We start from the raw sequence: 14951 nt of genomic DNA, 5'->3' as shown, positions 1-14951 counted from the left end.
ACACATGTGACATATGTGTGTACAACATGACTAACTTCATGTGACGTGAAGGCAACACACATGTATAGCATCATCATGTGTTTCCAAATTTCTGTCTAGCTATGGCGTCTGCAAATGTAGGTATGTTGTTTCTACATGACGTACTCACTGGCCATTATGACCAGTGGAGTACAAATAGAGCAGTTCACGTGTTCCTTTTCTGACACAAATGCAACACTACATTACATGCAGCTACAGGCATCTGGTATGTGTTGCAAAAATGATCCATCGGACTGGTAGCATAGGTCTTCATACACATTCTGCAACAAATAAACATTAGGACACATATGTATACCTTTGTAGCGCAGCATTTGCAACATTTTGTGACGCAGAGAGGGGGCGACTTAGCAAAATACAAATAGATGTTGGATTTTAATGCTGTTATTGCGTGTACATGTGTTGCAAAATATGGGGATTTATGTGTATAACCATGGGCCTAGGATTCCCTAGCATTACACACAGTCAGCTACTTATTTTGCAGATTGGCTAACAATCATCACATGTTCACACACAGATTTCTATCATTCCCATTTAATTGATTTTTACTCACCAACATGGCCACCAATCCGGAGTCCCAGGTGGTCCAGCAGGTCCTGTTCCCTGGTGATCAGATCTGCCCAGCAGTGCTTGAGTTGGTGTACATTTCTCTGACTCCCGTAGACCCGGACCAGGTGATGGCGCACCTTCTCCCACCGGATTTTCCTCGCCTCCGTGTGATACCCCTGTATCACACGGCCCCCAGCTTCCAGCATTAGTGGGAGGAAATGGCTTACTAGCCATATGAACCCCCCCAATTCGTCTTCACCCATCCTGGACAGGCGAGGCCTACCTGACATATTGAGAGGACTAATAATGGACAAAATAAATATGAAAGTAAAAGTGGGAAATGGGGAAAGGTAGAGGTGTGAAAGAAAAAGAAGAAGGAGAAAAATAGCCCAACTAACCCCCCAAACTATGCTACCCACAACAGACTCCCACTGACAATACAAACTATCACAGGTATAGACAAAATAACACTAAACAGACTGAGACAATGTTATACAACAATAATAGATTGACACTAAGACAAAATACAAGGCACACAGGACACAAAAGCAGTAAAACACAGGACAACACCTTTCACACAACCACACAGTCTAGATAAATCTGAGACTGCAAAGTGAAAGTGAAAGTTAACTCCCAGTACAGATTTTGTAAACAGGATATCCTATTACATCACTTCCTGCAGAAAATGGCAGCCGTTTTTATTTTCCCGTTATGCGTCATATTTTCACGCATACACAGTTGTGCGTCATTTTTTGTTGACGCATTACAGTGCACATGATGCGGAGTGAAAAAATATGATATGAATATTAACAATTTATAATGTACATGAGATGACCAACATATTGTCCATGTAGCGTCAATTTTACCACGCATACAGCATGGGCGTCATTTTTTTTACACGTACAGTAGTGCACATGATGCGGAGTGAAAAAATATGATATAAATATTAATAATCTATAATGTACATGAGATGACCAACATATTGTCCATGTAGCGTCAATTTTACCACGCATACAGCATGGGCGTCATTTTTTTTACACGTACAGTAGTGCACATGATGCGGAGTGAAAAAATATGATATGAATATTAATAATCTATAATGTACATGAGATGACCAACATATTGTCCATGTAGCGCCAATTTTACCACGCATACAGCATGGGCGTCATTTTTTTTACACGTACAGTAGTGCACATGATGCGGAGTGAAAAAATATGATATGAATATTAATAATTTATAATGTACATGAGATGACCAACATATTGTCCAGGTAGCGCCAATTTTACCACGCATACAGCATGGGCGTCATTTTTTTTACACGTACAGTAGTGCACATGATGCGGAGTGAAAAAATATGATATGAATATTAATAATTTATAATGTACATGAGATGACCAACATATTGTCCATGTAGCGTCAATTTTACCACACATACAGCATGGGCGTCATTTTTTTTACACGTACAGTAGTGCACATGATGCGGAGTGAAAAAATATGATATGAATATTAATAATTTATAATGTACATGAGATGACCAACATATTGTCCATGTAGCGTCAATTTTACCACGCATACAGCATGGGCGTCATTTTTTTTACACGTACAGTAGTGCACATGAAGCAGAGTCAAAAATATTGATGATGTAAATTATACTTTGAAGGCGAAATATTAAGACACTTTTGGATACATTTGTATTTGACTCACCATTGTGTGCACTCATGTACGTGAACACATTATGACGGCCATGCTGTATGCGTAGAATATGGAGCAAATTTATCCTTATGTCTTCATGTTTTTAGCTTCGGAAAGGTGATTTGTCATGCTCAAACGGTGCGATGTGATACACATTTTTTTTGTATATGACACATGTCCGTTGTTTTATGTATAGAAGGCATTCACACTGTAATGTTTGGGATACGTTAACTAATGTATTGACCATATTTGACGACATATTTGGTGTAATTGCTGATGGCTATTTTGAAATGATGGATGGGATACCATTATGTATTCCGTCTCCAAAATGTGTCCACATTTAGGATGGTGATGCTTTTATCTGTAGTCCTAACAGGGAGTGGGAGAGTCACTTTCAGTTTTTATGGGGCTGAGCATGTCCCATTATGATTTTGTGTTTCAGATTTGTGTTGGACTTGTGACATGGAGGCCACACATGTGCCTTATGCATGTGTTTAGTTCACAAGTACATGATTCTTGTATGTTTTGGGGGCGGTAGAGGTGGACTTAGGCCCCCAGCACCCTAGGATTTGACCATCCAGAATAGCTACTGTATCCATGGAGTATATTTATTATATCATGGCAAACCTGCAGCAGCGGGCTAATGTAAGGCCATATGGTATGAATGACTGTTGACCATTCATTGATCTCATTAGCCCATTCGACGTTTGCAGTAATGATGAATTGGAGCTAACTTGCATACCATTTTCCTATGACTATGTTTGCAAGACTCTCAGCGTTCCCGATGTGATAATGAGAAGAATATTTTGGTTGTCTGCGTCCCTTTCTGCATAAACTGGTTTAGTGTCATGTTACAATCTTCCTGCTAGGTTTAAACTGGGACACAACTGTGATGGTCTACTTTCAAATATTAGATTGATTGTATGACATATGTGTACATGTGTGTGGGAATGTGGATCCTCTATCACCTGTCTGGGTGTATGTTGTCACTGTAACTTCAAGGTCTCCTCCTGAGTTAGTGGCAGCTGATGTTGTAGCTATTGTGTATTGCTCATATCACACACTTGAGAGTAGCCATTGATGACATGGTCACGTACACATGGATGGTCCCACCCAGTCTCTGAACACGTGTAATGTGACTTTCAAATGATCTCCAATTTTGGGCTGGATGAGAGACTGTTTCAGTTGTTTGGATCCGGCATGTGTAATTGTCACATTTGTACATTTGTTGGGCTCTGTGTATGGTAATGTATCATGTCACATCCTACCCTCTGTGCATACAGTTGTGATGTTTATTTTTGGTGTGATGAATTTTAATGGCATTCTTGATCAATGAGACGACATTCATCTTCAGCTATTTCAAACTAAAGGTGGTCAGAAATGAATAGGCCAAAGCATGATGTGGTGTTTGTTATCTGTGTTTATTTACAAGTGTGGAATACAAGTGATTATAATAACTTAAGTAAAAAAATTGTTCACAAGCTGTTGGCGCCTACGCACTCCTGCTGCCGTGTTAGGTTGTTCCCCCTCCTGTTGCAGGCCAGCATCCTCCTCATCATCATCCTCAGGCATGTCTGGGTCCGGTTCAAGGAGGGGAATGTTCCTTTTTACACAAATATTGTGTAATATGGCACAAGTGAGTATGATCTTACAGACCATCTCTGGGGAGTATAGTAGGCTACCGCCAGTAATGTCAAGGCAGCGGAACCTTGACTTTAGGATCCCAAAGGTCCGCTCCACAATGCTGCGTGTCCTCTTGTGGGCGTCATTGTATGCCCGCTCAGCAGCAGTATTTGGGTTCCCATATGGTGTCATTATCCAAGGCTGGATGCCATACCCCTGATCAGCTGAAAGAGAAACACAGAATGATATCAATTAGATGTAGGAGGCACTGTTGTACGTATCTTTGATGGAAGTAGTTGTGTTGTGTTGTCTGTGACTATTTTGTGTACTAATGTGACAACCTATGGTTGTTGGTGGAAACTTTGGCATTGTTTTTTTTCCTTGGCTGAGCAAGTGTTTGTTGGTTAACTGTTTGTCAGCCGGATGTATTGGTTTCTCAAGTACAGTGTGCCCTCCCTTGCATTGTGACTTGTGACACAGGTGTCCGTGTGTCCTCACTGGGGGTGTGATGATAGTTCCATGCAGAGTTGAAACATGAAAGTGTATTAGAAACGTTCAATTGAACATACCCAGGCCATCCCATCCCTTCAAACTTATGCATTGTATTAGTGTACAGGTTATTGTGAGACTTCCAATTTGCAAGGTGACATTTAGGCAACCACAGTCATGAATGTCTTCACACTAAGCTGTAGAGTAAATTCCAATGTGTGAGAGGTTCAATGGTGACTTGTGAAACATGGCTAGTGATGTGAGTACCTCAGTGTGTTCCTGTCTAGGTGTTGCTATTGTGGTGTATGGGTTGTTTATCCTAGAGGGTTTCGGTGCAGTGAGTATATAAGTAGATTTTTGTCCTTACCTACAAGTAGTCCATTGCCATACCGTCCATCCTGGAAGTGTTGGTTGATGGTGCAGTGACGGAAGATGAATGCGTCATGTACACTCCCAGGATATTTAGCCACAATGTTGCTGATCAGTCCTTGGTGATCGACTATGGCCTGCACGTTGATGGAATGTGTGTGCTTCCTGTTGCGGTAGAGGTGTTCACTCGCAGCAGGTGGCACAAGGCGTACGTGTGTGCAGTCGATTGCACCAAGGACGTGCGGAAAGCCACTGATGGCGTAGAACCCCTGTTTAGTTTCCTGCTGCTTCTGCACTGTGTTAGGGAAGCAGATGTGGCGGGGTGTCAGTCCAATGATGGCATCCAGTACTTTAGGCAGGAATGCGGAGAAAGATGGTTGTGAGATTCCACCAACCAGGGCACCAGTTGTCTGAAAGGAGCCACTTGCCAGCATGTGAAGTACGGCAAGCAGCTTTGTTTCTGTTGGGATAGTACGTGGAGTCACTAAAGTGGGGGCCAATTGCTGTTCAATATTTGTCAGCAGCTGCTGAATGGCCTGCCAGTTCAACCGGTACCTCTGGATGATGTCTCATTCCCTGAGGCCATGCAGGGTTGTTCTTGGGCGGAATATCCTCTCCTGCCTTCTGCGCTGTCTTTGGGGTCCCTGCTGTTGTTGTTGTGGCTGCTGTTGTTGCTGCAGGGCTCTGCGTCTACGTGCACGCTGAAGAAAAAGCACCTCCATGTCTCCCTGTTGCTGCTCTGCTGCTCTGCTGCTCTGTTGTTTGTTCTGTGTGTTCTGATTAAGTACAGGTGTGTTTGCCCCATTTTAACGCCTGCCCTGACCCAGGCGTTAAAATTTCACGATATTCGTGCTTTGCGTGATTTTTTTGCGCCGCCTGCCGCGCGGGAGTGATTTTTGCCCGGAAGCATAAACGGGACGGGAACGCCTACCCTGCATGTCATTAACGCAGGGCGGGGTGCCGCTTCCAAAAACTGGCGCACATAGCGCCATTTTCCTGGTGCGCCGGATCGGGCGTCAGGGTTTAAATATGGGGCAACGTTTGCGCTGAAAGTGCGTCAAAATGTTTGACGCACATTCGGCGCAAACGGAGTATAAATATGCCCCTAAATCTCCCTGAACATGTCAAAAATGTATGCATGTTCCACCCGAAAAACCTTGTGAAAGCTTCTTCAGAGGCGAGGTTTCTTGGCGGAGAACATACATATCACGGTTTAAGTCATTCAACATGCATTTTCATATGTCTGGTTGTACTTCTACACTGACATTTAAGAACAATTTATATATTTGTTGGATATTCTACTTTCATTAAAACAGAGGACCTTTAGGCTGTGAACAGGGGTAAATATGACATCCAGTCAAACTTTTAACTGTGCCTCAGTAATCCCCAGAAACATGTTCTACACCCCTAATCTACAGGCTAGTCTCGGCCCTACAACGTGCCTATACAATAGCTTTAATTTCACTAGTTAGAATAGTTTGCCATCTAGTGGCAGTTTAGTGATTCGTTTTTATTTATCAAAATCTTGTATTCAACTTTCGTTTAAAAAAGGATCTGGTTTTTGAAGAACATTTAGACCGTGAACAGAGGTTAATATGACATCTAGTCAAACATCTAAGTTTACCTCAATAACGTTGTGAGTACCGCAGCCCAGTATTTAGTTTTGACCCTATAACTTTCCTAGAAATAATTTTAATTTCGATAGTTAGATTACATTGCCATCTAGTGGCACTTCTGTATCTTTTTGCCAAAATCTTGTTTCGCATTAGTGAACTCAAAATACATTAGCTATTATATGAATTACTCATTGGCAGTGCTTTCTGTAGTAGTATTATGAGTGTTTTTTTCGACATGTGTTCTTGCAACGAAACAATTTTTTTGTTTTACTCTGTTGTACGAATAGTGCACTCTCTCAGGTACAAAGTCATAACTTTAGGCCACATGTTCAACAGTAATCGTTTGCGATTACCAAATAGGACATTTTTGTTATTCAATATTTGGTAATCACATAGACCAATGTACAAATGTGTCTTTGGCATACTTTGTGATTCTCAGTTTGTCGCAAATAGACCTACTTCTTGAATATTAATGAGGTAGGCCTTGGTTTGTGACCCATTGGGAATCGCTAAAATCACAGGGATGGTGGCCTGCTGGGGTGCACCGGATCACCATGTCTGCGATTGCTTTTAAATAAAGTTCTTTTTTTTTTATTGTAGCCCATTTTCCTTAAGGGGAAACATGATTTGTTTAAAAAAAAAGAAAAGTTTTTTTCATTTTTAAGAGCAGGCAGTGGTCGCTCTTAGGGGCATATTTATACTCCGTTTGCGCCGAATTTGCATCGTTTTTTTCGACGCAAATTTGACGCAAAACTAACTCCATATTTATACTTTGGCGTTAGACGCGTCTAGCGCCAAAGTTCATGGAGTTAGCGTCATTTTTTTGCGTGAACACCTTCCTTGCGTTAATGATATGCAAGGTAGGCGTTCCCGTCTTAAAAAATGACTCCGATGCATATGCGTCGTATTTATACTCCCGGGCAAAAATGACGCCCGGGAGTGGGCGGGTCTAAAAAACCCGCATTAGAGCCGGATTTTAGCGCCTGGGTCAGGGCAGGCGTTAAGGGACCTGTGGGCTCAGAATGAGCCCAGAGGTGCCCTCCCCTGCCCCCAGGGACACCCCCTGCCACCCTTGCCCACCCCAGGAGGACACCCAAGGATGGAGGGACCCACCCCAGGGACATAAAGGTAAGTTCAGGTAAGTATTTTGTTTAAATTTATTTTGTGGCATAGGGGGGCCTGATTTGTGCCCCCCTACATGCCACTATGCCCAATGACCATGCCCAGGGGACAGAAGTCCCCTGGGCATGGCCATTGGGCAAGGGGGCATGACTCCTGTCTTTGCTAAGACAGGAGTAATTTCAATGGGGGTTGGGCGTCGTAAAAAAATGGCGCAAATCTGGTTGAGGCGATTTTTTTGCCTCAGCCTGACTTGCACCATTTGTGGACGCCCATATGCCATTTTTCCCCTACGCCGGCGCTGCCTGGTGTACGTCGTTTTTTTAACGCACACCAGACACCGCCGGCGGCTAACGCCGGCTAACGTCATTCAATAAATACGGCGCCCGCATGGTGCTTCAGAATGGCGTTAGCCGGCGCTAATTTTTTGGGCGCAAAACTGCGTTAGCGCAGTTTTGCGTCAAAAAGTATAAATATGGCCCTTAATTTTTTTTAAAAAAAAACATTCACAAAGGGTAAGGTATCGCTTAGGGACCTCTTCCCATATGTGAATGTATTTCTTGAAGTAGGTGGTAAAATGTGAATGCTTTTGTACCACATTGCGGTAGCAATCATTCACACATATCACTGCAAATTGGCATTAGGAAGAGACATCCTAAACACGCCCATTCCTAATGCTGAATTGCAAACACAATTTGCGGTTCAGTAACAGGTTATGAATAGCAAATAGGGGTTTGTACATGTAAAAAAACCTTTTTGTGTTTGCCAATGGGCAAATTATGTGAATCGGCCCATTTGCAACCAAATTCTTTGTAAATGTGGCCCTTTCTCTATCCCATCAAAAAGAGATTTTCAGGTATCGTGCCGGACTCACTTCTTTCTACCAGCATTCAAACATCCTTTTAAGTGCACTGAATTCCAGGTGCACATCTCTTAGCATGGTTATATTCTGGTGTAGAGAGCAACATGTGTTGGCTACTCACTCTCCTGATTACTCATCGCAATGGTTTTGGGATCTGTCTCTAATACTGCCGACAGGCCTCAAGAAATCTACTCGCCCACTCTCAACGGTGAGTCAGATTTCATCAGGGCATGCAGTTTTTAGGGCCGACTACCCCATTCTGATGGTCTGACAAATAACAGCTATTCTGTTCACTCACATAGTGAATGAACAGTAAAGATGCCTTTAAATGTTCTTTTTATCTTGTCACATTTGCTCTGCATTCAGAGACAGAGGTCAAAAGTCAGTTTATTTTACTACATTTACTTTTCTTTCTCTGACTGTGAAGTTAGAGGATTTTGTAAAGTGAACTGTGTGACACTTGAGCTGTGCAAAGTGGCGACATGAAAGGCTGACAGATGTTAGGCTTTTTTTCTAACACAAGAAGGGTAAAAAGTGAACTGTACAAACATTTCAAAATATATTTCAGTAGTTAAGAAGTCAATTTTTTGTATTTCTGTGTTGTGAAAAAGAGATTTGTATAGGATGAAAACAAATCAGAACACTTTACTTGGTGATGTGCAAATTATAAATATTTTTGCTGAAACCCAATTTCCAAATGTTGGTTGTACGCTACATAGTTTTCTCAGTAAAACTGCATGTTAGTTCTAAGGTTTGTGGCCATTTCAATGGAAACTGTGCTGTCTGTAATGACAATGCATTACCACATCATGCTTTAGTAATTTATTTATTAAAATCAGTGGTCAGAGTGGGCGGGATTAAAGAGGCACGATGTGCCCAAGCTTTTGTGATTTATGAAACACTGTTCCCCTACTTATTGCAAAAAGACAACCGCCCAGTGACTGTTAATTTTGACACCTGAAATGCCTCAGCTGAAGTGTCATTCTGTGAGTTTCCTGTGTGGTGAAACCGAAGCTGGACAGACAGCTAAACAAGCCATTCTGCCAGGGTGTCTGCTTGCCTGGAAGAAATGCAAATGCGTGCTATGAGTTAATCAGCAAATGTAAAGGATGCTTTAGAGCAGGTACTGGCATTCATTGACCTAATCATTCACAGCTTTCTGATGACAACTAATTATTCTTTTTAAGTGGTAGTGTAAAGAGTTAACAACTGGGATATGAGAAGTGTATGCTTTTAATTGTATTTTCATCACATTTACTACACTTGGAGTGGAGATGTTGAGGGGACAGTAATGTAAAAAAATGCATTACATACACTCTGGGAGTTACTAGAATCTATATTTGGAAGCACCGTTTTCTCTTAAACATTTTGTGAATTTCTTAACAGTCTATCTTATACTGTGTGTAAAGCAAAATAATTGATTAGATATTCACAGTGCTTTCTGTCACAGACTGTGATCTCATTACACTGTGGCCCATATTTATACTTTTTGACGCTAAACTGCGCTAACGCAGTTTAGCGTCAAAAAGTTTTGCGCCGTCTAACGCCATTCTGAAGCGCCATGCGGGCGCCGTATTTATGGAATGGCGTTAGACGGCGCAAGCAGACCGGCGCTGCCTGGTTTGCGTGGGAAAAAACCACGTAGACCAGACAGCGCCGGCGTAGGGGGAAAATGGCGCATGGGCGTCTTAAAATGGGGCAAGTCAGGTTACGTCGAAAAAATCGTCTTAACCCGACTTGCGCCATTTATTTTCGACGCCCATCCCCCATCAACATGACTCCTATCATTGTAAAGATAGGAGTCATGCCCCCTTGCCCAATGGCCATGCCCAGGGGACTTCTGTCCCCTGGGCATGGTCATTGGGCATAGTGGCATGTAGGGGGGCACAAATCAGGCCCCCCTATGCCACAAAAAATTATTAAAATAAAAAAAAAAAAAACTTACCTGAACTTACCTGGGGTGGGTCCCTCCAGCCTTGGGTGTCCTCCTGGGGTGGCCAAGGGTGGCAGGGGGGGTCCCTGGGGGCAGGGGAGGGCACTCTGGGCTCATTTTGAGCCCACTTGTCCCTTAACGCCATGCCTGACCCAGGCGTTAAAAAGCGGCGCAAATGCGCCGTTTTTAGCCACGCCCACTCCCGGGCGTCACTTTTGCCCGGGAGTATAAATACCACGTAAAGGCCTGGGAGTCATTTTTTAGACGGGAACGCCTCCCTTGCATATCATTAACGCAAGGAAGGGGTTCACGCTAAAAAATGACGCACATTCCGGGAACTTTGGCGCTATTCGCCTCTAACGCCATAGTATAAATATGGCGTTAGTTTGCGTTAGTTTTGCGTCAAAATTGCGTCCAAAAAAACGACGCAATTTCGGCGCAAACGGAGTATAAATATGCCCCTAAAAATACACAAGTCACTTTTCTCCACTGCACCAACTAAGACTTAATTATGTGTCTCTCTGGTTACACAGAAACGTCTCCAGTGCCTTAACTAATAGAGGATTCATAATTCAATTTGGTGCATTTCCCAATGAGTAAAAACTTTTTAAATGTATTTTTCATTTAAACTGCATATTATGTTATATGTAGCTACCTGACGGGGAAAGACCAACATTTTTGTTGGCCACACCTTTGACCCCACTTCCCATGCTCATTGACCCTGCCCACATTGAATGCAGTATCACAGTTCCCATACCTTTTCTTAATGCACTTCAACAGCTGATTAAAAGTGAGTTTTTAATCATGAACTCCTGCTCAAGCCCTGATGAAAATTCTATTAGTGAACTAAGAGGCAAGTCAGGGGTCATGTTCACCCTATGTGTGGGCTCGATTCTTATTATACACAGGGCAAATATTTAGTCTGGTAAATAAAAAGATTTTTTGTACAGCAGAAATGCTGATATCGCATATTTGAAGGTGCTCTTATTTGTGATAATAAAGAAAAAGATGTCTCCATAAAATTAAATATTGGCCGAGGACCACACAATTGGAGACCAAGTTATGGGTCAAGTACATTACAATTAGGTTGAGAAGTTCATTCAAGTAACTAGACCCGCAGGTCTAGTAAAATGGCCTGGCTAAGGATAACTTTTTATTCTAACTGTGGCCCTCCCTACAGCCAGGTCCTGAGAGCCAACCTGCAAAGTGGCCAGCCCCTACTGTTTATGGCCTTTCGCCATGTGCAGTGGGGGTTGATGGCAGGATGGCTGTGAGTCCCGGAGGCAGTGAGCTGAAGGGAGCAGAGAATGCACTTTTCTGTCCTGGTCCGGAGGGCTCTCTGGGTCCAGGAGCCGCTTTGTAGGTGCATCAGCAGCAGGACTAAGCCTTTGCCAGCGTATATTGAACACAGACTAAATACCTTTGAGAGGCTGAGAGAGAAGCATCAGGTTCAACTGCTGGGAAGGCTGCAAGAGAGTCGGGCAATTAGAATCTCGTTGCCAGACAGGCCAGAGGTGGACGGTCGTTCCTGGGAAACCACACCATACCAGGTCGCATTACAGGCCAGACTTGCAACTGCGCACGACCATTGGTTCACGTGGTCCTATGGAGCGCATTCCCCTAATGAGGGTGGGCTTTAGTTAGGAAACATATGCACCTGACTAATGTAAGTGATTTGATGCTTGTTTCATATTTTTTCAGCTACCTGTAATACTGGTACTTTGATTAAGAAGACACATTAGTCCCTTTTGATTAGGAGATATAGATAGTTAGCTTGGTCCTGACGAAGCATCAATGGACCCGTATGGGCCACTAGGATGCGAAACATGTTGACCCATGAAAAGGGTTGGTTTGAAAACTGTCCAAACCTCCCTTCCACTCTTAGATTCCAATAGAGTGATTGATCATTATTTCTATTTCACTCGTTTGACTTCACTTCTTTTTTTAATCTTGGTCTCTACCTTCCAACTGGTTCAATAAATTATTTACCCATTGGAGGTTGTGAGAGCCAATTTTAACCATTTTCCACTTTGATCTCCTGTTTTCTTCTCCCCCCACTCAATCCTGGGGTCATAGCACCATCATTGTAAAAGATCTCCGGCAAAGAGCCCCCCCATCTGGGGTGGAGCCCGTCAGACATTGCAGCGCCGGTCTGACGAGGAGCTGTACCGATGATGAAGCATGACATCCTTTTGGATGTGTGAGGTTATTTTCCCCTAAAATTTAGGACCTCCCTTTGTGTTTTCCTTCCTCTTTACTGGAACAGTGTATTGATATTTTTCTATAGCGGCATTTGGATCAGCACCTGGTCTATAGCCAGGTCCTGAGCCAGCCCAATGTGCCACCAAGCCACCGCCAATAACGTTTGGCTCTGTTAAGCAGGATCTATGTGTAGACCTTGCACGAGCTCTATCGAACTGAAAGGGCAGCACATGGCCTTTGGCACTGTGTAGAGCATGCTGGACACAGATCCTGGCCAGAAACTGTAACATAAAATCTCAGGAGTCTGCAGTAATTTAAATGGGACCAGCGATGCTGGCTTTGGGAGGATGAGGAGGAATTGAAAATTCCCTACAAATAAGAAGATCTGCACCCCACACATACCAATGGCCACTGGTGAGAAATGGAACACAGACACCGCACTGTTCAACACTCAACGATTTCATTGTCTGTGTATTTCTACTCGGTCTGCAAACTCTGTACAAAAGGGATGGTCTGGTGAGAGGAGACGACAGGGCGCACAAGAAAGGAGTATTCTGTGTAACTGTATTCTTAGGATGTCTTCCTGTGACCTTGTGTAGAAACTTCAGCATTCTCTGTGACAACAGACAAACACGGAACAACACAGTAGAGAACTGACCTGTCTCCAAGATGTCATTGCTTTATGGGCTGGCTAATTTCTCGACATTAGAGGCAAAAACAGAATTGCTGATCTGCCGCACTGCTCCACGCCAGGTTTCACGGCATCATACTAGACCTCTTCCTGAAAATCAATTGACTCGTCACAAGAGACGCAATTCAGTAATGTTTGAGGACAGGCTGCAATGTTTTTTAGGCCTATTTGTGACATTTCCATGTCTGCAGTGAAACTATCAAGCTGGGGTGCCAAGAATTCAAATGAGACATTTTTATATTTGGAGTATACATAATAATAAGATGTATATGTCTGATTTCTGTGTGATTCTTGGCAATTATTTGCGAGCTGAGCTATACTCTGCTATCTATAAAATGTTATGTAAACATTCTCACTTGTAACATGATAGAAGAATCTAAAGTTTACATTTGTTTGACATTAAGGGGCAGAATGAGGGAATTAGCATCCAAGTCAGCTACTGGGTACCCATTACACCTCTCAAGGAATTCCGAAAAAGGTCCGAAACATAGCAGTACATCGCCATAGGGACACTGCACAGCATGTGTCACACAATGAAAACACCAATATAGGCCCTGAGCAGTAAGAGAAACTTAGGGCTAGATTTATACTTTTTCACGCAGTGCTGCGTTAGCGCAGTTTTGAGTGAAAAAGTATAGCGCCGGCTAGCACCATTCCAAGATGCCAGCCGGGCGCCATATTTATGGAATGGCGCTAATGCCCTGTTAGCGTCCTTGGAAAGGACGCTAACAGGACGCGGAGGCGTAGGGGAAACCGGGGCTTGTGTGCCAAATTATGGCGCTACACTGTTTAGAGGCAGCAAAATTGCCTCTAAGCAGTGTAGCACCACTTTCTGGTGCACAACCCCCATGGACATGGCTCCTGTCTTAGTAAAGACAGGAGCCATGCCCACCTCCCCAATGGCCATGCCCAGGGGACAAATGTCCCCTGGGTATGGCCATTGGGGCAAGTGCCGTGCAAGGGGCCCCAAGTCAGAGCCCCGAGTGGAGTAATAGAAAAAAATATATAATACTTACCGGGACTTACCTGGGATGGGTCCCCCATCCTGTGGTGTCTCTCTGGTGTGGGTGTCCCTGGGGCCAGGGAAGGGCACCTGTGGGCACTTTCCATGGTCTCTGACCTTGGAAATATGCCTACAGGTCCCCTAAACCCTGCCCATACCCAGTTGTTAAATAATGGCGCAAAGCAAGCTTAGCGCCATTATTTAAGGCCCCAGCCCCTGTGCTGGATTTTAGCACAGGGGGATAAATATGGCGCAAAGGCCATATCGTCCTTTTCTGGACGGGAATGCTTACCTTGCATCTCATTGACGCAAGGTAGGTTTTCACGTCCAGAAAACAACGTTAACTCCATAACTTTGGTGCTAGACATGTCTAGCATCAAAGCATAAATATGGAGTTAGGTTTGTGCTGCATTAGCGTAAGAAAGAATTACGCTAATTCAGCACAAACTGAGTACAAATATGGGCCTTACTCTCAGTAGCCGAATGCTACGATCTCTCTTTCTTCTTTTGCCTGACAACCGTAAGGGTGTGTCTCTTCTAGATAACATTATTTTGCAACTAGTGTCTTCAAGAATGGTCACACGTTTGGAAGAAAAAGGAATAAAAAACGCCAAGGCAAGGATGAGCATTTTTGATCCAGAAGAAAGTTGATTTGAAGACTTCTATTCACAACCAACACTACCCAAATGGAACAGTGCTGGAGTTGAGGAGACAGAAAAGAAGGCCAAAACCTAAAGCTGGCAAAAAATAGGACAAAAACGTCAGAG

The sequence above is a fragment of the Pleurodeles waltl genome, chromosome 8 (genome assembly GCF_031143425.1).
Source record: "Pleurodeles waltl isolate 20211129_DDA chromosome 8, aPleWal1.hap1.20221129, whole genome shotgun sequence".
In the NCBI taxonomy this organism is placed as follows: domain Eukaryota; kingdom Metazoa; phylum Chordata; class Amphibia; order Caudata; family Salamandridae; genus Pleurodeles; species Pleurodeles waltl.
This window is presented reverse-complemented; position numbering follows the sequence as displayed.